Below are 23,483 nucleotides of genomic sequence, written 5' to 3'. Positions count from 1 at the left end.
CACCTAACTCTTTTCAAAGATAACTCTGACGAACCGATCCAAATATAATTCATGAAGCAAGAAAATAAATTTTAAAAAAGTTTTCTGCACTTAGTGGTCCCTGTATGTGAAGGTGCCTGCTCAGAGGAACAGCAATAATGGAAAGAGCCACTCTTCCCCTGGGGCTCTGGGGCTCTGTTCGGAGAGGCGCTGTCTTGTGACTGAGTCCGATCACCAGGGACATCCTGCCCCTCTACTCCAGTGTCCCTGCAGGGGACCGGACCCGTTCTTCGTTTGATGTCACCTTCACTATTGCCAAAGTACACTAGAGTTTTCAAACAGAACTCTGTGACGTCCTGAAGGCAAACAAAAAGGAGACAAAGCACAATACCAGGAATGTGTATTTCTAGGCCTACAATAATGTGTCTCAGGATGGATTCCTAAATTGGAACAATTTAAAGGAATAGTGGTCTTGGTCTGGTCTGAGGATTCCATCTTTGTTCTTCTTTATATATGTTACCCTCTTATATGTCACATGCACATCCAACACACACAAACACACACGTGTGATGGGAAAAATCTCATTATTCTCTACATACTGTGAGACTGGGATGGACAGAGACCACTAACTGATATTCTACTGAAGGGTGACCACAGCAGTGGCTTTTACACTTACAATAAGAAACATGAGGGCAAGGATTTAGCTCAGGAGAGCTGCGCCTGCCTCAGAAGTGTAAGTTTGATCCCCGGTATCAGGGGGAGAAAAAAAGAAACATATAGTACATGGAGACCTGAGATACAACTGAAATACTCAAGACTCTAAGATGTATACCTTTCACTTAAGAAAAGGCTAACAGAAACTCATTATTCTCACTTTCACTAATAGATCATTCCTGCATTAAAAAAACAAAGCAAATCTCTCCAGGCTATCTTACAAACGCCAGCTCCAGAAAGCCACACAGCTTGTATTTCTTTAACTGTGTGGAGCAATGACTTTCTAGTGCTGGAGAACAGCAGTTAGTTCATGGCATTTATTCAGTTGGAAAAACCAGATGGCTACACAAAGATCCCTCTTCACCTTTTTGTAAAGCTGCTATTATAAGCTGGGTCAATATATTTAACATTCTTTATGCAATCTTCATCTGACATATTCTTGTATCAAATTCACCAATAGGGAAAAAATGCCTTTCTATTAACAAAGTCAATTCAGATAATAAGAACAATATATTCACCATGTTTCTTTTTTTAATTCTTGAGACAAGGAAGCTTAGAACTAACTTTTGTCAAGTTGTAGCCTGGATTTTTTTTTTTTATTTTTTTGACTTTATTGGTACATATTTTAGGTATACAGTACAGTTACATTCATTATTGGGATCTTGTACCTCTACATGACAAGTCTTGGTTCTCATTTTTTCCTCTTGTCTCTGCCCTCCCTTCACCCCCTCCTCCCCTCCCCATTTACAAACACTTTATTTCCATCTTTTCATTTTCTCATATATTTTTCTTTTCCCTTATTACCTTTCCCCTACCCTTCCCACTTTCCCTACACCTTTAGCCCTTTTCTTCCCATTTCACAATGTCAGTTATCTCATTAGGATCTTATGTACTATTAGTTTATTTACACTATCTTAGTCTGGATTTCTGATGCAACTGTTATATTACTTTACTTAATGTTAGTTCTACTTGTTTACTCTGTCTTTAATTGCAATCTTCCATGAATCTTTCTAGACCTGTGAGACATTATTTCTACAAGTAAAAATGGAATTCAATTAAGTGGGATCTTTAGGGTTCCCTCCAAGCCCCAGTCCTTCACCGAGATCCATGTCGATAACAATCTTTGCTGATGTTGTTTTTGCCTTCCTTGAGGTCTCCGCTCTAGGCCCCTGTAGGCATTACTTTGTCAATTGCCTTGTATATTCTTATCTTATTTGGCTTCACTGAAGTCCATACTTTATTTCAATTCTATCCAACTTGACTGGATAGTCTGCTATGTGACAAAACATATATGGTTCAAAATGGTGGCTTCTATCTTGGTTTGAGTCTATATGGATGTCATCTGTTTGTTTTTCTAGTTCTAATCAAACTACTGCTTCTTCCAAAATATTCCCCAGTGCTATCTGTCTCCTAATTGGCTCTATTTCTGTTTGGGAACACAGTCATCCCAGTATCCTGAGAAGACTAGTACCAGCCCTGCTGTGGATACCACCCTATTCTCAGGATGCTCAAGTCCTTTATAAAAAATGGGGTAGTATTTACATTTGGTCCGTGCATGTATTCTTTCTCTCCCTGACCCCTCTTTCTTTCTTGGAATCAAACCTAGGGCCTCGCATTTGCCAGGCAGGACTTCCCAGCCCTTCTTATATACTTTAAATCTCTAGATTGTACCTAATATAGTGTAAATGCTACAAAAATAATTGTATTGTTTAGGGAATAATGACAAGAAACAATCTCTATACATTCAGTACAATTTCTTTTCAAACATTGGTTAATTGGACCTATGGATGTACAACCTGCAGATATGAAAGGTCTATCATATAATATTTCATGTTAGGCTAAAAAATACTGTCCAGTATCCTGGTTCCAACTGATTATAGACAAAGCCCCATCCACTTCTACCAAACCTCTCATATTCTCTCATGTTGTTCAGTTAGAGGGTTCACAAAAGGCCGACTGCTAACATGTAATGAAATCATTAACATCCTTAGAGCTAGAATAACATATATAATAACAACATCATTACATATGTCATTAAAATATTCTCATAACTTCAGAAAAATCCACGTAAGACACCCTTCAGGGGAGTATCTTTCTGTGGTGGAAATCCTTGGAAAGTCATAGTTATTAAGTAGCCCTGTGTTTTGCCTCCTTGATGCATGTAAGAAAAACTTCATTCTTTTTTCAATTTTATTGAGCAGACATAGTATGTTAACACCGAACATGGTCAGGTATGGTGCTAGGCTGGAGATGTGGAGGGGAAAGAAGCAGGTCTTCCTTTCTTAAGGAGCCCAGAGTTGGAATCTATGACAGTAAGCTTTACTTAAGTATAAAATGTTACATGATTAATGACAATTCATTTACAGAGGCCCTTGAGTAAACAAAACGGGTTTGGAAAGGATGTTCTGAGCAGAAGAAATACTGTGGGCAAAACCAACAAAAACTGAAAGAAGGTTTAAATGCATTCAGGAAGCAGCATGCGAACAGGCTCAGAGGGAGGAAATCTGGGTGCAGGAGCCTAGGTTAACAGGCCATTCAGAATTCAGCCTCAACAGCTTAGAGCCTGAGGACAAGCACAGGGCCTGAACAACCCTGGCTGATATAAGTAGGGTGGGTGGTGAGCGGTGATGGTTGTGTCTGAACTCAAAATTTATTTTAATGCTTATAAAAAAATATTCATTGCAGAACTCTAGGAACACCCCCATCTAGGTAGCCTCCCTGTCTGGGATTTCTAGCTTTTGGTTCAGTACTAAGATTACAGCATATAGTAATATGCATTTGTTCACATATCTTTCCTATGAGCTCCTTAAGTGCAAAGAGAACCTTACCCACCTTTGTGTTCTCTGCATAACACATTGTTGATGATCTTGATGCTGAACAACGAAGAACAGGCTCCTTAGACTGAGTGATAATGGCTTAAATTACATTTGTGTTTATAACACTTCCTGATTTGGAACCTTAAAAATCAGACCTAAATGAACCCAAATTCTGCTCTAGAGAGAGCAAAAATACTAGGAAAAAATAATTCTTGTCCATTTTTTCCCCAGCATCTTAACCTGGCAATATTTATTTATTTATTTATTCTACCTCTACAAGTTTTGGTTTAGATTTAGGTGAGTCAATCCTGACCATCCTTATCTTTTGAAAGTTTACTGTTTACATTTCAATGAGTCATTTTTTTAAAAGATATTTTTCTAAAAGTGCATCAGGAAAAGTTAGAAAAATAAAAAAGCACAAACTTTTAAAAAAATTTTATTTTTTGAGACAGGCTATGTAGTTCAGGCCTTGAATTCACTATTTAGCCGAGGCTGCCCTTGAACTCACTACAATCCTCCTGCCTCAGCCTCCCCAGTGCTGCGATTACAGGTGTGTGCTACCATGCCTGGCAAGATGGCAGCTTTTAAAGTATGTTCCTTGTAACTTTGAATCTCCTAAGACCCTTTTCTGAAGGTTCATGAAGTCAAAACTATTATATAATAATATTAAGATATTGTTTGCTTATAAAAAATTTATGTTGACACGTGTAGTAGTAGTGTAAAAGCAAGGAGGGGTAAAATTGCAGGCATCACACCAGTAACACCCAATCGAGGAAGTAAAAATTTTTATCAACACCTGACCCTGAATGAAAAAAAAATTTATATGAAGTACCACTTGTCAAATTTTGGAGTAGTACCAAAAAATATCCATAATTAACTGAAAAAGCTATATAAAAAATACCTCCCTTTTCCACCTATTTGTATGAGGCTGGATTTTCTTTACATACCTCAAGTAAAATATTATTACAATTCAAAATTTATTAAAATTGAATGCAGAAGCAGGCATGGTTTTTATTAAGCTGAACATACTTGAAAAAATGTGAAATAATATCACTCTTGTCACTATTTTTTTGCTTTAAAAATAGTCACTTTTAATAAAATTTTATTTTATTATACACTTGAGGTAATCACAGTCACTTTAATAAGTTAATAATAGGTTCTAAATTTTTTGTTAAGATTTTTGAATATGGTAAATTTTGAGGGAAGGGTTCTGAGACAGGGTCTTGCTATCTAGTTCAGCCTGGCCTTGAACTTGTGGTGATCCTCCTGCCTCAGCCTCTCAAATTCTGGGATTATAGGCGTGTGCTACCATGCCCAGTTAAATATGGTAAATACTGATAGACAAAACCCTGATAAACATCAGCTCTGGCCCTTTAATGATCGTAAAACTATAAGGTTCTTGTGAAAGTATAAAGTATAGGTTCTGGGACCAAAAAGTTACAGAACTACTATATTACAGTAATTATAAAACTACTTTGTTAACCAATAAGAAAATATTTTTGCTTCCAAGGAAATTATTTTTCTACAGTATTGTGTATGTATGTATGTACATATGCAGGCATGTGGTACTGGGGATCGAACAGTTTCACAGATTAGGCAAGTACTCTACCACTGAGCTACAGCCCCAGCCTGTTTTATTTTGAGATAGGATCTTGTCCAGGCTGTCCTCAAACTTTCCATCCTCTTGTTGCAACCTCCGGAGTAGCTGGGATTATAGGTGGAGGCCAGTCCATGCCCATCCAGAAAATTATTTTATTTTAGCAAATAAAGTAAATCACATAATGAGCATGAAAGGTCTAAAGACAAAGTGAATCAAAGTTGGTAAAACACAAAGCAGAAATCCCCAGGGTACACAGATGGGAAACTCAAGAGACAGAGAAACATGGGCAGACACACTCACAGTCACGCACACGCATTCTCTATGCCCATCATTACATTTCCAGGCTCGGGGCAATGACTATCGCTTGGATTTGAGCATGGCTGAAAAGCAGGCGGGTCAACAGGTTTGTCCACCTTAAAGTGAAACTTGCTCTTTTGAAAGGCTGCTGTCTATGTTCTACTTAAACAATTTACTGCTGTTTGCCTCCTTGCTTTCCACATCTGAGGATTAGCATAACCACAGTAATCTACCCACATAATTCTATTCATTCACCTATTAAAAACTAGCTCCTCCCCATTACAGCCACCACGTTCCTTTTAGGCCTTATTTCTGGCACTGAGGGACTGAATTTGAAAGCAAGGGAAACAGTTCTGTATTTCTGGCATAAATCTGCTGTCCATCCAATTAGTTAAGGCAATTTTACTGAAATACGCAGGAGTAAAAAAAAAAAAAAAATTACAGTGATAATTCTCATATCACTCTCATGAGTTAACAACTCTCATGAGTTAACAACGGAAATTCTGAAAAACTTCCTTACATCATTAACCAACAACTCTATTACAAGCCCATTATATAAGCCTTTATAGGCCTTATTAATAAAATCAGGTCTATTTTCCTTAGTAAATCTTTTGAGACATAACGGAGAAAAGAGAGAAGTAACTCTTCCCAGCGTATGTCAGTGAAAACTGGAAGTCACTTCCAGCTACTCTCCAGGGCTGGACTGAACCCCGTTTTTCTAAATCTTCTGATCAGAGGTCAAGGCCAAGAACCCTCGCTGCATTTTGGCCACTCAATTCCCAAAATAAGTAACAGAACTGAATCGACAGAGTCACCTCCTCCTCTCTACTGCACGTTGTCTTCTATAAAAAGAAACTTAGAAGTAAACCCTGACTAAAAAAAGAACACGCTGTTTTAGGATACGTACTGACCTGGAATCCTGCAAAAGTCAAACTCGCAGTCCATATTGGGCCCGTGTGGTGCCGTGTGGGAGCGGGATCTACTGCGCAGGTCCGCTAGTCCCTGCGGGAAGGGTTCTGACAAAAGACATCTTGCTCCAGGGAGCTGGCTCCGCCATCCCACGCACCTCTCTTGCACACAGTCATGTTGGGATCTACGTCAGACCTCACGTGACGGGGTGTTAGAAACACACGCATCAGATCTCCAAAACAGATTACAAAACAGAAGCTCTTTATAGAGTCGGGCTGAGTCTAAGAAAAGGAAAATCCTCTTGATTTTGTCTTTTAAATGTGGCCAAAAAGGGGCACAGAAGAGCTACCTTATCAGGCTTTAATGTACTTAGCATTATCAAATTCAAGAAGGCACAGTGGGATAAGGGTGGTTTGCTTTTTAAATTGACATTTGAGTAACTCTAAGCTGCCATCAGGGGGTTGCTAGTGTGCACCCCACAGAGAGGGAGGGAGGGAGGCTGAGAAACCTCACCCATTATCTTGAGAAGCTAAACAATCGGCTTCAGACTTGTAGTTGCGTGCACATAGGCTGTGAGAACAAGTATTGTCGGGTTCATGAATGATGCAAAGGGCCTGGTTAAACATTTTCAGCTGCTTATTTGGAAAGATGAAAGGAGGATAAAGTCCTTGGTTTCTTTCTTTTTGAAATGCAGCCGTGTTTCAGGGTAGCCTGAGTGTTTGAGGTTCACCTCCTCAGGATCAAACTTGCCGGGACACCTGCTTGCTTAGGAAACCTGGCAAACAGCATTAGAGAATCCATCTCTAAAGCTTTCCAGTGCTATGTCCTTGCTTCTGCCCACTTCTACCTATATGCAAGAGTCTTGAATGCAGAAGTCACTTTAAATCTGAACGTGATGAGGACGAAGGGCAGGGTGCCCCAGGATAGGGTTCCTCTCCCCTGAAACTTCTCACTGTGGGGATGAGCTAACCATTAAGAATTGGTTTCACACTGAGTGAAATACACCTGTAGTTCATGTACTCTGGAGGCAGAAGCTGGAGGACTCCAAGTTCTAGCCCAGTTTGGGTAACTTAGTGATTTACTGAGTCCCTGTTTCAAAATGAAAAATAAAAGGGTCAGGGGTAAAGTTCAGTGTGTTCAATCCTGGATACTGGGAAAAAAAGGAGAGGGGTTGGTTTTAAACGCCAAATACATTTTGTTGTGAACCTAAAGTGCCCCCTGGTTTAATGGAAGTGGCCCTGCTTTTCTAGTTGACTGTAATCTGTAGGGGAGGGTGCAGTTCAGTCTGGATTCTAAACAAGAATGACCTCCAACTAGTGGCAAGGACAGGTCATTCTAAAGTGGACAGAGCACCAGCCCTTGCTTACTCTACCTGCCACATCTCTTCCGGCCCTGAGGTAGCAGTGAGAGGTGAACAGGATGGATAAGGTACTGTGCCTTCTGCCTGCTTCCCTGCTCACTGCTGTATCACCAGGCCAGGGCACACAGTCAGTAATTTTTTTGTTGAAGGAATAAGTGAAGTATCTATTTGTGCAAAATATACACGGCTCACCCTGACTAAAAATGGAACCTGTACCTCTGCCCTTCATGCCTAGCCACCTTCCTACTGATCTACACTTTGGCTTTTCCACAGCAGATATAACATTCCAATATATAATTTAAATATTCGTTTAAAATTTAATAATCTGTATTATAAATAGGCACATGCTTGTAAGTCAGTACTACCTAAGAACAGTTACCATAAATATTGCTAATTATAATTTTCACTTGTCTGAATTCCCCAACCAACTTTGAATAAAATTATTTTACCTGATATCTTTCAGGTTGGGAAGCATATTGCACATTAATTTATTCCATCCCTTCCACAACTGTGGGAGGTGAGCATGCAAAATGGAAATGTTACTATGTGCTCACAGCATTACATCAATTAAGAGAATCAATGTTCAAGATATGGGAGTTGATATTATTATCACCATGCCAATAGTACAGATGTAGAAACAGCCCAGAGAAGTGACCTGCATATAGCAGCGTGGGGGATTTCCACTGGGAGAACAGTATTTAGCCTGCTATACTTTGCTGCCTCAGGTGTATGTGCACACACAGCAGTAACTAAGTCAGAGCAAGTAACTTGCTATCTACATCACAAAAGGGCACAGCCCTGAGTTCAAACTAAGGTTTATTATACAAGACCACTCTTAAAGAAGCTTTACATTGAGATCTAAGTGTTAGGCTTCTAGGGGTCAGCAGCCCAAGTCACATGCTAGGAAAGCACTAAAGATACTGAAGAATGTGCCAACAGGCCCCTGAAGGGGACTTGGCAGACTGCAGTTACGGTGAGGAGACCCCTGACTGTGATGGCAGTTCCAGGACAATCTGAGCACTGCTGGGCAAGTGGCCTCAGACCTGGGATCCTTCACAGATGGCCAGGTGAACAAGGGCTATACAGTAGGTATTTTCCAGGTGGCACCTGTCATGCAGTCAGTCACAGTGTTTGCCCTACAGCCCAGAAAACATTCATAAAGCCAGGATATGTTGATCTGAAATGAGTCTTCCTGTGCCTCTCACCACCTCATTATAGGTCTGGGGATGGTGGTGTTGGCCACCAGGGATTATAAAGGCCCTAGGGAGAAGGAGCCAGTTAAGGTGCTGCATGAGACTGGTGAGTGAGAGGCCTTGGAGAAGCACGGGGAGAAGACTCTCCAGGGCAGAGCCAGCTTCTGAGACAGGGAAGAGTCCCCTGGCCAATATGGAGCCAGGTCATGGTTGGTCAGACTTGTCAGAAACCTACCTGGGAATCCCATGATCCTTATAAAGACCATGAGGTCTCCTGCAGTTTGACTTCATTTCCTGCCACTCTAACACCAGGCTTCTATCCATTCCTTGAATGTGCCCTGTCTTTCCCATCTCAGGGCCTGTGCTGCAGCTGCTTTTGTAGTCTGGAGGCTCATTCAACCACGGCAGCAGGCTCCTCCGGCCTTCACCCAAAACCCATCCCAAAGTCAGCTTCCCCTGTTACATACTCAAAGCATGCTTTTCCATTACAACTATGATTACAGCAATCACTTGATGAATGTGTGCTTTAATACAGAGTACAAATTCTGTGAGGGCTGAAACTGTTTACACAGTTTCCCTAGCCTTCAGCATGGTAACTGCCCCATAACAGGTGCTAGCAAACCTTTAATAAATGAATGAAAAAGCAAAAAGCACCCAACACTAAGCTTTATCGAGCCACCACTTCTGACAGTGTTACCAAGTTTTCAGGCCACTGTGAACTGGCCTGCTATTTTCCATCTTTGCTACCATGAGAAAAGATCCTGTTGAATATAAAAAAAGTCACAAAGGGTATTCCAATATAGAAAAGGGAAAACCAAAACACCACACGCAAAACAAATCAACATTGCTGGCCTAGAGCTCAGCTGCATAAGACAAATGACTGTCGGGAAGATTACTGTCCAAACAAGTTAAAATACTGAAACACAGCTCCATTATACTGACAAATTGCTTATTACTGCTGCTTTGGCTAAAGGAAGGAAAAGAGCAATCCTTCAAATTCTGCTGAGAGGTTTTGTTCAACATCCAGGTACTAGAACTTTGTTTTGGGTAGCTGGACTGCACTGGCAACAAATTTAAATTAGTACTTTTTCATGTTAGAAATGTAAAATTGGCAGCACATGTGTGTAGAGTCAGGCCTTGATATTGAAAGACTTCATTTCCACGATGTCCTCCTCCCTCTGAGCAGGATATGGGAGTGCTCTCACAGCGTCCTCACTCCTTCTAACCATTTTGAAATCCTTTTTTTTTTTTTTTTTTTTTTTTTTTTGTGAGACAGGGTCTCACTTTGTAGTTGTGACTGACCTGGAACTCACTATGTAGCCCAGGCTGGTCTCAAACTCACAGAGATCCTCCTGTCTCAGCCTCCTGAGTGCTGTTTGAAATTCCTTTTGAGCACTTTCTCTCTTTCATTTAGATTCCTCTCCTGAGAAGCTGACCAAGTGATGGTGCTGGGACCTATGACTTGTGGAACTGTGAATGCTTGTGTGTCCCAGAGCCCTGACATAGGACACCCTCAAAAAAACACAGACTCTCTCTTCCTCCATCAGACAACCAACAGCAAGATGGAAAAGACCTACTATAGTAATGTGTGCTTAACCATCGTGGCTCTCAGCGCAAGTTTTCAAATCAAACTCAGAAGGGGAACCTCAAAAAAATAAAATAAAATAAAATAAAAGCTTGCCATCAGAGTTTTGGGAGGTTCTCTCTGCGCAGCCGTGAGTCTTTGCATCCTGCTGTGTGTTTTACTAGTATGTATATTGCTGAAAAGTACAGATATGTGACACAACAAGGTGGCTCATGACTAATAATTACATCCTAAAGGGGCTATGTCTCTTGCATATGCCAGAGCCTCCCCAGGAAGTGACACCTCCCCAAGCATCAATGTCCCCACTGCAACTTACTCATTTGGCAGTAGAAAGAACATGTAAATGTTTCAAGTACAGCCAACAAGATGTCTGTGTGCCCAGCACCTGTACACACTACATATACATTATGCCACTGACTCCTCACAGCGACGTATTTGGAAATGATAAAACTGGGAGAGGCTGGGGAGCTTGGCCCAGATCATTTAATGGGTGGCAGAGCTGGGATTCAAACCCAGGCAGTGTAATTACCACACTATTCATTTCAAGATCAGGAGCACCAAGACATAATTAAAAACTTAGCTTCTCCATATCTTTCTGGTTGTGCTTAGTGAAATATGTATGTACTAGGAACCAAACTTCCAAGGTGCATAAAGCATCGCCCTAGACCACTCCCAGTGTGTGTCTGGCAAACTCTAGGCTGGACTTGAGAGGTCCGCCAGGAGCACCAGTCCAAGGTGTATCTAGCCTAAACCTGCGAGACACTGGCTCTGCTTGGCCAGGTAAATCCCCCCAGGTGCAGGCCTGCTCTCTGTCAGCAGGCGGCCATTTCTCTAACATGCCCAGAGGTAAAAGTACTTACCAGGAGTCTGTGGGGTGAATATTTAAGGGAAACTCAGTATTTTCCATGACACTCTTATTTTTAAATCATTTTCTTTAAAAGTGTAAACTTTAAATATGTGGGACTCAAACATTAATTAGTTTTATTTGTATCTATTTTTGTTCCAAGACAGTAGTTACGAATGCTTATTACCTACCATTTGAGTATAATACAAACCTTAGCACCGAAGCGGGTACAGAAAGGGAATGGTAGGGAGAGTAAAATCTGGGAGGATAGAAAGAGACCCAAAGCACTATACTAGTCCATTTATAAAACAGGGCTTTACAGAATAATTTAGGGTAAGACAGACCATGTTTAGTCCCAGACAGTAGCAAAGAGCCTAGGCCTTGCTGTCAAGTGGTTCTGGTGCTGTCATGACTTTGGGCAAGTTTCTTAAAGTCTTTGTTTTCAGTTCCTCCATCTGTCAAATGGAGCTAATAATCGAATCTAGTAGGGTTAACATGAGGACTAAATGATAATACCCACAAAGTGTTTGCTGTAGTATATAGCACAGAATCAAGTTCCATAAACTGTAGCTACTATTACTATTATCAGATCACTGTATTAGCAGTTGCAAATGTCATGTACTAGCTAAGCCTTGGCCCTAAGCTCAAAATTAGGGAACAAGAAATTCCTAACAGCTCAGAGCTCTCCAGCCCTTCATACTGCTTGACACCCCAGAAAGGCGCCAACAAATCCTTCTTCCTCAATGCATAGAAAAGTTTCTCCCAGACCTTAGCTATAATACTCAGGGATATTTTGTTACAAATACCATCAAAATGGTTTTCTTTTCTTTCTTTAGTGGCACCGTTAGCATTTCCTTTAAGCCCACAGAAAAAGGTATTAAATAAAAATCTTTCAAGTTGGCTATTTGTTAACTGTTCTGGTAAAAAGCTCAGTAATGAAGGGGGCCAAAATAATCTTTTTTAAGACAAATAAACTTCTATTATGTGTACTTGCCCTCTTGTTCAAAAGCTCACCCAAATTTGGCTATAAATTTACAAATAAAAACAAGGACTAGAGTATTATCTGTTTGTTGCCTTATATGCCTGTTTTGGACGGGGACATTGTTTTCTCTTCCCCAGGATTCTGCCTCATTTCCTCTCTAATCTGTTTACAGATTCTGGGAAGACCACATTTGATCCCTTCTCTTCATGTATTTTTGTAGTGCAGTCTTAGGACCACCGAGCTCTTTGTACTAGAAATCTTAAGAATATTATCAGTTTGGTTACGATTTATTTTAGAGAATATTTTCATATTTTGGTTTTTTTAATTTAAGAATTTTTGTCTCAATTTGATGGATTCAATATCTTGTGTTTTGTTCAATAATAACACTGGGGTTCAGTTTGGAGTTCAGCGCATTTATGTGTTTTATTCTAATTTATGTTTCAAGCTTCTATCAAAGTACTTGACTAAATTCATCAGCAACTGTCAGCTGTAATCAAAAGCTTTCCTTTTCCTGTTTTACCAGGCCACCCTTTCTCTTCCTGTACACTTTCTTTTTTTTCTTTTCTTTTCTTTTTTCCCAGTACTGGGGAACAAATCCAGAACCTTGTGCTTGCAAGGTAGGCTGGGCACCACTGAGCTAAGTCCCCAGCTCTTTTTTTTTGTTTTGTTTTTTTAATGGGGTCTCACTATGCAGTTCAGGCTGCCCTTGAATTCAGTATGTAGCCCAGACCAGTCTCAAACTTGTGGTGAGTGTTGGGATTATAGGCATGTACCACCACGCCTGGTTCTTCCTGTTTTTGATTGCTTGTTTTTGGGATAGAACCTTGCTATGTACTCCAGGCTGGCCTTGAACTTAATATGAAGCCCACACTGCCTCCAACTCGTGGCAATCCTCCTGCCTCAGCATCCTGTGTACTGAGATCACAGGTGTTCACCACTACACCTGGCTCTTCCGGTATAGTTATCTTTATCCTCTGCAAGTAAAGCGGGGCTTCTGCTTACAAGCACTTGGACTCAAATTGCAGCTTTGCTAACTTACTAGCTGTATGAACTTGGACAAGTTCGTTTACATTCTAAGTATGCCTAAAATGTACCAATAAATGTTTTGCTTAAAAAAAAGTTATAAAGTGGCTATAACAGTGTAACTTCACTTTTTAAAAAGATTATACGAATACAGATAAAATGTAGTATCTCAATCTATTTCTCTTTTCTCATATAAATTTCTGATAAATCTTTCTGATAATTTTCTATTAAAATTCTAGAAAAAACAAAACAAAACAACAGCTGCAACTCCTTCCTTCAGCCTACCTCACTGTGATGCCAGCAACCATCGCAGCGCCAGAGGGCTGGAAGAGAACTGGACGCACTTCCGGCGGGGCCTTCCAGAGGCTGAAGTCCAGAGCGACCTGGTGAACCTCAGCTTTGAGGATTTCCATACATCCAGGCAGGATTAGTTCTGGTGGGTGGAAGGGTCAGGAGCTAGGGTCTCAGACCAGGCCGACCCCAAAACGCGAGAAGCTAGCTAAAAAAGGACTTGTGGGCGTAAATGCAAAAATAAACGTTTAGCCAGACTAGAAGCAATATAGCAAGAGTTTCTGCACTGAGACCTTGGGAGAATATGCTAGTTTTGGTGCAGTGACGCACTCAGAAGAACACTGTCAAAGGATAGGTACACGTATCAGGACAAAATACTACGACGATGTACTCAGTAACTACATGCTAGCATTAATAAAATTAGTGACTCTGCTATTTGGGTAACCCAACACATGCCCATTAATGATACAGTTCCCCAGTCCCCTATGGTGATGGCGAACTAGACAGGAGGACAGAGCTTGTGAACAGCCAGAGGAGAGCTTCTCACCCTTGAGGGGCTTCTACAGTCCCATTCCCACTGCCCTGTCCCATCTGGGTTGAGGGGCTGAACATGACCGCCCTGAGCCCATCCCCCTTAGAGTATTATCTAATTTCTGTACACACAGAAACAGCAAGGCAGTGAGCTTTGCCAGAACGTTAGGAAATCGGTTGGGAAAGCCAAAGTGTTTTTACAAGAGGAGCGCTGTGTCCTCCTCACACCTGCATTCTATGCCACCCTCATCTTGGTGGGTAGAGGGCTTTTATACACAATTAAGTGAGTTATGCTCTGGATGGCAGCAGTCAGAGCAAGGAGAGGAGGCAGGGCACAGAGTGTCCTAGACCAGAGAGAAGTAGGGTTGGGTGCAAGAGGTGGGTCTCCCTCCCCAGGAAGCCTCTGTACCAGTCCTGCTCTCGTAAACAAGACCCGTGAGCTACGCCACAACTCCCAGGAGGGCCTTGCTCTTTCTGTGCTGCTGAGCCTGTCCCTTGTCTCTCTAGGGGCCTTGGCCTTAATAGGGGTAGAGTTGTTACATTAAGTCCCTCGAGGGGTTCCTGCCTCGGAGAGCAGGCAGTCTCTCCTAAACACCTCATCCCCTGATCCAAGCCCTTTGGGTCCTTCACAGTGCGTGACCACAGCCCATTCCCAGTTCAGAGTGCAGCATCCACAAGGTGGGGCTGCAGCCTTACGAAGAGATGCTCTTGTGTTCCAAGGACACAGCAAATCCAGCCCCCCAAACTTAACTCAAAATGAGTAGGGTAGATGAGTAAGCACTGCTTCAGCATAACATGAGCTTGGGATGTCTTAGCTAACAAAGAGCAAAGAGTGATCATTTGCTACAAATCAATTTCTGAGACTGTTGGCATCAGGGCTGGGCACTGCTCCACCAGTGTGGGACTCTCCTCAGAGAAGTCTCAGCCTGGGCCCCGGCACTGGCCTCTGCCATACCACTGCCCTGCCTCACCTGTGAGTGCCTTCCTGGGCTCCACTTCGCCATTTCCTTCAGCTACTCTCCTGTACAGAGACTTTTACAGAGAAGCTGAATGACTCACGGATGACCAAAACTGTTATCTAGGCTTCACATTCCATAGGTCTTATTATACTATGCTCCTCAAATGGCACCCCACTTGCTGTGACCCTGCAGAGTGCACACCTACCTAAGCCTCAATATCCTTCCTCCTCTATAAAAGGGAAACTTAATTGAAACTTAAAACACTCCCATTAAATTGTGCTAGGGTCCGGGGATTTAGCTCAGCGGTTCGGTGGCCTGCCTTGCAAGCGCAAGGACTAAAGTTCAATCCCCGGTACAAAAAAAAAAAAAAAAAATTGTGCTCATTTGGTCCATCCTGATGAAACAATATTTAAGGACATCAATTCTATTTTTTAATTTATTTTGGGTACCGGGGATCAAACTTGGGACCTTGCCCTTGCGAGGCAGGCGGCAGAACCACTGAGCTAAATCCCTGGCATCAATTCTATTTTAAAGTACATCGACTGATTGTTTAAACATGCTACACTGATTCCTATTCCAGTTTAGTGGTGGTGTCGTCAGTGACCAGGCGCATGACTGCAGCTGAAAGTGATTGTTACCCACTCAAATCTTACTTCAAGGGCACTACTGTTTACGGGTAACTACTTAGGAAATACGTTTCAATCACTAGAATAAAAAAGATAAAGCCCTTCTTTAAGAAGGAGGATACTGAATGTACACTATGTCCTCAGAAGACTTTGTGAGGAGCAGTTCTGGCCGTGTTAGTGTAACATTATGATTAGACCCGAGACACTGAGAGCACAGTGAGTCTTGACTTCAGATCCAGAAAGCTTCAGAATTTCTGGGAACAGAATTGTTGGGAACAATCTAAAAGAACAAGATTCCAAGCTCCCTGGGACTGATCTAATAGTCTCTCGCTTGGTCTTGGGTTATAGGTGACTCATTGCAAAACCATAACCAGTTACCTTCTCTCTACTGTATTGTCTCAATAAACACAGCAAGAGTAATTTTTCTATTCTCCTCCATTCCCTCGTTCTCCTAAGTAGCTCAATCCATCTGTTTCTCTTGGGCCTACATCCCAGCATCCCTGTGCCCCGCCCTGCCATGGAATTCAGACAGCCTGCCATTGTTTCAGGCCCACATCCGCTTACCCAGCAGAAGGCCACCTTCTCTATCCTGGCTCCTCCCAAGGGCTAACTTTCTGGACCCAAACACAGAACAAAGACAAGAACACCCAGCCTTGTTCCTGTTTAGTCCTGCACCATTTCCAAATCACTTTCATACACGCCAGCTGATTTTCCTTCTCACAGCACCCCTGTGGGCCATGAGATAATACTTCCATTCCAAAGATGAGACAGTGAGGTTCAGAAAAGTTAAACCAAAGTCCCACATACAGACATAACTTGTAGTTGGCAAAGCTGTTTGTAACCCTGATCTTGTGGCTTTGGATTTCAAACTGCTAAAAAGACTACATGTGTGTGATCTAAATGTTAATATATAAAAGCCATCATCTTTTTTTTTTTTGAGACAGTATTTTGCTATGCAGTCCAGGCTGACCTTGAACTCACTATGTACCGCATTTCCTCAGCTGGCCCTTTTGAGTCCTTGATTTCTTCCCTCAGCAGCCTTCCGGCACCCACAGTTCAATGGAGGAGATGGACATAAAATGGCTCGTGTAGGATGATCACTGTGGCACGTGAAGGGGTGTCCAGGGTTGTGGAGATGGTGTCCTGGCTTGAGTTCCAGGAAGGAAGGTCAGAGAAAGACCTTAGGGTTAAGTGTTGAAGGATAGGGTGTGTCTCCTTAAAATCCAAGAGAAAAAAATGTCATTCTTTTCTAGGCAGAGGTCTTCGCAAATGCAAGGAGGCCTAAGAAGGAGCCACGTGGGGAAGGACAAAGAGGTGAGGTAGCAGCTGCTCACTCAGGATGGGTGGAGATGAGGTGGGCGGTTGGCAGGACCCCAGGCAGGAAATTTCAAATATCACACGTTGGACTGTATTCTCCAACTGCACAGTCTCAGCCCCTTGCTGCATGGTAGAATCACTGCAGGAACTTGAGACTACTGTAAACGAATACTCAGGGCCCAACTTGAGATTCTGATTTATTTGGCCTTGGGTGGAGTCTTGGTATTGGGATTTTTTTCAAAAAGCTGTGCAGGTGATTCTAATGCACAACCTGGACAACGGTAAGTCAGTGACAAAAGTTTATTATTTGAAAAAACTTTAAACAGGAATGATTCGGTCATTTTTGGGAGCAGTGCTGAGAAAGATGTCTGCAGAGGGTCTAGAAAGAATGCAAGGAAACAGTGGGGTAAAAGGAAAAAGCGCTACCTGGATGGAAGAATCAAATTGGAAATTAGGGAAGAGGGAAGAGTGTCTGGTGAGCTGGTCCTGTTGCCTAGACAGTCTTTTCAAAGAGCTGATTTGTGGGGAGGATGAATGGACACATCAGAATCACTTATATTATGTCATTTCAGACTACCCGAATCAGGAAACCCAGGAGCAAGGTACTAAGGATTGTGCATAACAGGTAAGCACTCCATCCCTGAGCAATAGCCCCTGTCCATTTTAAAATTTTATTTGGAGACAGGATTTCACTAAATTGTCCAGGCTGGCCTCAAACTTGGAATCTTCTGGCCTCTACCTCCTGAGTAGCTAGGACTACAAGTCCACATCACCCCTGATTTAAATCTGAGTTTACTAGACCTGTTTTTTGTTTTTTTTCCCTAGTACCGAGGCTCGAGCTCAGGACCTTATGCTTGTGAGGCAGGCACGGTGCCATGGAGGAAAATCCCTAGCCCTCAGACTCTGATTTTTAACAAGCTCCCAGTGCTTCTGGACCAAGGCTAGGTTTGGTTACTGAAGGAATTTCCAATGGGGGCTGCCACAAATTACCACACACTTGGTTACTTAAAACAGTAATTTATCTTCGCACAATACCAGAGGCTAGATATTCAAATTTAAGCTGTTAGAAGGGTCATATTTGCTTTGAAAATTATGTGTGATTGTATGATTTTGTGTGTGATTGTATGTGTGTGTGTGTGTGTGTGTGTGTGTGTGTGTGTGTGTAGGGGTCCTTCCTTGCTTCTGGCTTTCAATGGTTCTAATCTTTTCTTGGTTTATGGCTGTATAACTCCAACCTCTGCCTTTGTCTTCACAGTCTTCTTCATTTTATGCCCCCCCATCTCCCCTTCCCTAGGATTGAACCTAGGGCTTTCACACTGTGCTATATCTCCAGTTCTTTCATATACATATATTTAATTTTGAGACAGGATCTTACTAAATTGCTCAGGCTGGGCTCAAATTTACATCCCTCCTGCTGCAGCTCTGGGATTATAGGTGTGTGCAGTAAGACCCAATCTGTGTGTCTCTTCTAAGGACACACAGGGATTGCCTGATAATCTAGGATGATCTCACCTCAAGATCCTTAATCATATTTGCAAAGACCTTTTTTTCCCTAATAATGGCATACTCACAGGTTCCAGGTTATAGGACTTGTCTCCTGTGGAGGAGGGACACCATTCAGCTTGTAACAGACACCATGGCAATAAGAGATGTGGAGGAATGGAAGAGAGATGAACTGCAAACTCTTTCTCAACAAAGGCAGGAAGAGAAGGAAGAAAAGGAGGGAGAGAGAGAAGGAGGGACCCTCTTCTACCCATTTCAAGATTTCAGGGGGTCTTAAGGCTTGTTCAAGGGACCTCAGATCACTAAGTGTCCAGGGCAAAAATGACCTGAAAAGTACTACATAGAATGGAAAAAACAAACCCTAAATCAACAAACTCTAAATTGACTATGTTACCTTTAAAACATAGACAAGAGTTTTGAAGGGCTGAAAAGATTGCTCATTTTCTAAATTGGATTAATTTGATACGAAGCTAGGATTTCCAACCTTTTGTCCTCACCAGCCTAGTAGTTTCTAGTCCAGACATCAGGACACCATGGAAGAATGGGATTATTTCTGTCTTTCAAAATGCTTCCTTAGGAGCAGGCCATATGGTCGGTCACTAACACTGGGGAAGTTCTGATACTTCTCCAATGTCATGGGTCCCACGAGGGTCACATACATCTTCATGGAGAGTGGATCACTGTGGGAGACCAGGGGGGAATTGAGGACTAATTGGCCTTCTTTGTGAGCAACAAGGAGAAAGGCTGCACTTAGGGGTGATTGCAGACTGCAGAGTTCAGGGAAAACTCAAGACAGCTGAGGTTAAGTTGTTTACCAGAGTATGTACTAATGAATATTGGAAACCAGATGAATCTTGTGTTACTTCGATTGCTTGTACTTGTGTTTGGGTGAATAAAGGCAAGATGAGTCAGATGCTGGTGGCTCCTCTGCCTACTAAAAGGCAGGATCCCCTTGGCTACCTGCATGTTAAAATGACTCTGTGTCTCTGTCGTTCATTCTTCTTCACCCGCGGGTCTAGGTCTCCCACAAGAGGCACCTGCGTAGGGAAAGCTCAGAAGAATGCATTGGCTTCCACAGGTGGCACCAGGGGCTCAGGACCTGAGACAGGCAGTGAAGGCCAGCTGGGTGGGTTGGCTACAGATCACTCCTCAGTTTTACACCGATATATGATCCTCCATTAAAGTCCTACATTATAATTATTTTTATTGCACCAGGCACACAAAGGTTTTCTTTCTCCCAAAGGCAGGAGTTTTCCTTCTTTGAAACCCAGCTGTAATAGTCTTTCAGAACTAGATTCTTACAGTGGTCAAAGTCACCCCATAATACATTTCAATGGCAGAACTCAAAAGCCACAGCTCCCCTGCCCACAGCTCCTAAGACTCTGTCAAAACGCCTCCTGGCCAGCAAGTTAGCAATCTCATAGGGGCCGATTTGTGTACGTCTGTCCCTGTGCTTCACAATAGTGTCCAGAGCAGTGCTCTGCAAATGGCAACGTGTGTGAGTCCAGGGGGATCTCAGGTGGATTCCTGGATGCGCAGTCTGGAGTGCGGCTCGACGCTCAGCACCTACAATAGGATTCCACGTTGTGCCCATGCTGCCAGGCCAAGGATCATGCTTTGAGCAGCAAACATCAGGACCCCCCCGAAGCACCGATGGGTACCTTGCAACAAAATCCTAGAATGACTTCACATCCTGGCTCCCCCTAGAGGCCATCCCATATAGCAGAAACCTGTTTCTATTTACTGCCAGAATACCAAGAAAATCCTAGTTCTTATAATAAAAGTGGGTGAAGTAAACAGGACAGAGTCTACCAAAAGTTGTGGCATCCGTAGTCTATCTTTACTTATGTCAGGGTAGGGATGGCCAAAGCCCATGTAAGTGCTCTCAACGGAGTTTAAAGAAACCAAGTTCCTTTGCTCTGGTGCAATGATCAAAATTATAATGCTCACAGCTATGTGATGATGCCAATAATAACAAAAGCTAACATTTACTGAGCATCTTCTATATGTCAAGCCTGTGCTCAGTCCTTTGCAGAAATTATGACTCACCCAGCATCAAGAGGGAAATGGGAGTGGTTAAAAGATGTTTAACAAAAGGGGAAGGTATTGTAAGTTCAAGTGAATGCAGGTCAATGAAAAGTCAGCAGAGAGGGAGAGGACAGTTCTCATCCTGCTCCAGTCTGGGACTGCTACTTGGTATTTCAGAACCGTCCTTGGGCGAAGTGGGTCAACACCACAGACGTGGTCCATCAGGACTGCCTGCTGTCACCCACCACCCGATGCCATCCAGGTTAGCCTCTACAGACTTGCTTCCATTTGGCTGCCTTTGTCCTTTGATGGGGTCTTCCTGTTTCATTCTGGGATTGGCAAACCTAACACGCTATGTGTGATGCCTCTTCAGGTGTCACTGGACATACAGGTTGTGTTCTGTGGCTGACCCCACTGACACAATCATTTTGCTCACATGAGATGTACATGGTTTGTCTGAAGTGACTGATTTGTATACTGTGACATGAAGAAGTTTCGATGGCCCCTACTCTTCCCTGGGGCGGGCCCACAAGACAGCTTCAAGCCCAACACTTTCCAAGTGAAGACTGCAGGATGCCACTGTGGGAATCCTGACTAGTGGACTGAGTCCAGTGATATTACAGGCTACACTGAATGCAGCCCACATTCATTAGACTCTGACAGTATTTAAAAAATTCCAGCGCCCTCCAGTTAGTTCCAGTCTAACCTTTCTTCATCGTCTTAAACCCGTATTACTTCTTTCATATTACTTTCCTGTCCCTAAAAGTTTTAGACTCTAACGTATAAAATGTAAGTACAAATCACTTGCAGATCTTTTACCTTTAAAATTTCAATCTCTGTACAGTGATTCACTGTCCTAAAATTTCAATGATGGGGTGTTAGTACTCAGGCTGTCAGAACCACTGAGGTTCTCCCTCTCTATGAAGGACAGGTGGTGAGAAGCCTTAACACGGAATGTATGTGGGTGACACACAATTTCCCTGGATCCCTCCAGTTTGTTCGTTCCCATTAGGAAAATTTCTCTGTACCGGAATCCCGAGAGGCCGAGTACAGACAGCAAACTCTTTATTTCGCTTGAGTCACTTTAATAATGGGTTCTGCTCCTTTCAAAAAGGTGATATTCAACTCCTATTCAGCACTTCATGAAATCAGACTTATCATCACCCAGCCTTCCCTCGTTAAGAGTCCCAACTCAGGTGTGGTGGGTATGCCCATTATCTCAGCACTTGGTAGGCTGAGGCAGGAGGATCACCCTGAATTTGAGGCCAGCCTGGGCTACATAGTGAGTTCAAGACCAGCCTGAATTATATAGTGAGATCCTGCCTCAAAAAACAAACCAATAAAGCATATTCACCAAGGCACAAACAGTCTCAAGGAATCCCCACAGCAGCTCCATGGAACAATGGTGGTCGACTCCAGCGAGCAAATTTCTGTTCCAAAGACCTCAGGGGGATGGGAAGGAAGTTGATCACCTTAGTCTGGAGAACAGTGCGTCTCTCCCACATGAACACCCTGGAGTAAGGCTGCTGGAACTATTGCCTCGCTGCACCCTCACCACCTCCTCCTCCCCTCAATGGCCTGTTTGCACGACTTCCCAGCTGGTTTCAGATCAAAATGCCGATGCACAGAGACCATGGGTACCAGCCTTGGCTCCTGGATGTTCACTTAACCAGGTACATTCTCTTACTGCACACAGGTTGTTCTTCCCCATTTCCCACAAATGTCCTCTACAATCCCAGTTTGAAGCCACCGCTGGCAGTGCCTCGATTTTGCAGCAAGGCCAGCTGTGGTGCCACGGGCCTCTGAGGCAGCCAAGAGTTGTGAAAACCACCTCTGCCCTGGGTTCAGGAGGCACAGATGTTGAACAAGCCAGTAGCTAGGTGTGAGGTACAGGAGAGGCACAGGGACTTTGGTTCTATGAAAGGCTCCAAAACCCCTGGCCAGTATGGTTATCGATATATGCGCAATGGTTTAAAAGAATGGGGAAAATGGTTGGGGAGCCGGAGAAACATTGAGAAACTAAGTTCCAGTTCGTTTTGCCAATTAATTTCCCAAATCAATTTAATTACACACAATGTAGGTTTCTGACAGTAACCCGTATCTCCAGTTCCTCTGCTCACCTGCTTTAGAATGGACTTATGTGAGCTGTCTTCAAGAAACAAAGCAAAGCTCCCAAAACAAACCCCAATCCCACTGCAGATAAAAACCCACAATATGCTGTTTAGAAGAATTATGCTTTAAATGTAGTCATCCAAAAAAAGAAAAAAAAAAAAATCTAAAGAACAGGCTGTGCTGTGGAACAGCTCGAGTTTCTGCTGGTGCTTTCATTTTAGAGAACAGCCGCTCCTGAGCTGCACGGGGGCGGAGCTTCCCCAGCCTTGCTCACAGAAAATGGCCACCGGTCAGGAACCTGAGCCCAGCAAGCAGGCCCAGGGACCCTGTGGGGACAGGCCTCACCTCTCACAGGTCCTCCTCTGCCCATACACAGAACCTTCCTCGTCAACTACGAAGTAACATAAAGCATGCCTCCAAAGTACTGTATTTGTTTGCTGAATACCCCAATGACTAATCACCACAATTTTTACTATTTTCCCTGGGCAAAGGAAACACGTGTGGGGGGGTAAATAGGTCGTTTTTTAATGTCTGGTATTTGCTGGACTTGGAGTAAGACTCTTATTTAAACTTTAAAAAGAAAACACAAAAAAGATCTTGACAAGTATTCCTAAAATAGAACGGCAAATCATCTTATCAGAAACTCGTTATAAATAGAAAAAAAGTTTTAAAATAGAACATTCACATGTGATATAAAATTAATTGGCTTCCTGAAAATGTCAAAAACACAAACAAACATTGAGAAATTAAATACATAACAAAACAGGTTTAAGATATTCACTTAGAAGCGTATTTCTATTTAGGAAAAAAAAAA

The 23,483-nt window shown here is 42.6% G+C and overlaps 2 protein-coding genes across 4 annotated transcripts in view; both read right to left on the bottom strand.

Annotated features, from left to right (window-relative positions):
• Zbtb38 (zinc finger and BTB domain containing 38) overlaps positions 1-23,483 on the bottom strand; it is a 35,194-nt gene that overhangs the window by 4,017 nt on the left and 7,694 nt on the right. Inside the window, exon 2 of one of the 3 annotated variants that reach the window (XM_019205112.2) lies at positions 13,588-13,735. The exons of 1 other annotated variant lie outside the window; for it this stretch is intronic. The gene's annotated coding sequence lies outside the window, so the exon portion shown is untranslated. Of the gene's footprint in view, positions 1-6,317; positions 7,132-13,587; positions 13,736-23,483 lie in introns of those variants that run through there. One more of the 3 variants, XM_010608210.3, reaches the window with a different exon arrangement.
• Positions 1-23,483, bottom strand: part of Rasa2 (RAS p21 protein activator 2) — a 203,036-nt gene that overhangs the window by 171,885 nt on the left and 7,668 nt on the right. The gene's annotated exons all lie outside the window — the stretch shown is intronic.

Source organism: Fukomys damarensis, unplaced genomic scaffold (assembly GCF_012274545.1).
Source record: "Fukomys damarensis isolate Sample0158 unplaced genomic scaffold, DMR_v1.0_HiC HiC_scaffold_37, whole genome shotgun sequence".
NCBI classification, from domain to species: domain Eukaryota; kingdom Metazoa; phylum Chordata; class Mammalia; order Rodentia; family Bathyergidae; genus Fukomys; species Fukomys damarensis.
Note: the sequence above shows the minus strand (reverse complement) of the source record. Positions and strands in the feature narration are given on the sequence as shown.